The 1255-nt window shown below is 54.8% G+C and overlaps 1 long non-coding RNA gene across 1 annotated transcript in view; it reads left to right on the plus strand.

Moving 5' to 3' along the window:
* The window catches only part of LOC115307821, a 13236-nt gene that overhangs the window by 10996 nt on the left and 985 nt on the right, over window positions 1-1255 (plus strand). The window lies entirely within an intron of this gene.

Raw genomic sequence — 1255 nt, forward strand, 5'->3', positions numbered from 1 at the left:
GCTGTGCTGTGCTGTGCTGTGCTGTGCTGCTGGACGGAGGGCTGTGCTGCCATCCACAGGGACCCGGGGGAACCAGCGGGCCGGAGCTTCGTGCGGCTCCACGGCTCTCTTCGCTTATTTCCCTCCGGCCCTTGGCTTCTTCTGGGTCAAACTCCCCGTCCTTGTGCCTTCCTGTACCGCACTCTGTGTCCTCATTTCCCTGGGTGAACAACGTGCCCTCCAGCGCTTCACTTTAAATGCACAGAACTCTCCTCTGGCTGAGCTCTGCTGGTCATGAATTCTGGCAGCCAGAGAAGTCAGAGAAGTCCTGGGCTCCAGGCTCCAGGGAAAGCTTTTTCATGCCCAGCTGGTTGGAAACCACTGAGGTGGACATCCAGGACCTCTCCTTGGCTGTTGTATTTCTTTTGAAAGCTAAGCTACACCCACAGAGTCGTGGAATGGTTGGGGTTGGAAGGGACCTTAAAGATATTTCGTTCTAGCAGGAGAGGAGGGACACCTTCCACCAGCCCAGGTCGCTCCAAGCCCTGTCCAACCTGGCCTTGGACACTCCCAGGGATCCAGGGGCAGCCACAGCTTCTCTGGGCAACCTGTGCCAGGGCCCCCCCACCCTTGATTTTGGGGGTTTTTTTTGGCTCTTCCACAGAGCCATTCCCAGCTTCCCCAGGAAGTGGAGCACAGAGGAACTGAAGGTCATGGCTTGCAGCTCTGCTGTCCTTGGCCATTCTGACTCCACCTGGGACTGCTCTCCCAGGGCCAGGAGAGCCCCAGGCCCGGCTGCTGTGCTGGAATGCTTGGGAAGAAGCCTCTTCACAGTTGCAACACACCTTTCAGTGACTGATTGGGGAAGTTCATGCCCTCAGGAGCTCCTTCTGCTGGGATGGCAGATGTGGGATGATGAATGGATGGATGGTTGTCTGCTGAGCTGTGCTGATATCACAGAGCTGAGCTCAGGTGCCAACCTGTGTGAGATCCAGGGATTTGAAAGATTTTGAGATAAAGGAAATACCTGTGACATTCTTTTGGCATTGGGAGCCCAGGTGCCTGTGAGGGATCTTCCCAGGCATTTCACTGCACCTTTGACAGCTGGAAACCTGCCCCTTAGATCAGAATTCCCACTTGGAATGGTGTTCCATTGCAGCTGGGTTAACTTAGGGTGGAAGGGAGGAGAAAAGAAGAGGAGGAGAAGAGGAGGAGAAGAGAAGAGAAGAGAAGAGAAGAGAAGAGAAGAGAAGAGAAGAGAAGAGAAGAGAAGAGA

Source organism: Manacus vitellinus, unplaced genomic scaffold (assembly GCF_001715985.3).
Source record: "Manacus vitellinus isolate BGI_N305 unplaced genomic scaffold, ASM171598v3 scaffold_100_pilon, whole genome shotgun sequence".
Lineage (NCBI taxonomy): Eukaryota > Metazoa > Chordata > Aves > Passeriformes > Pipridae > Manacus > Manacus vitellinus.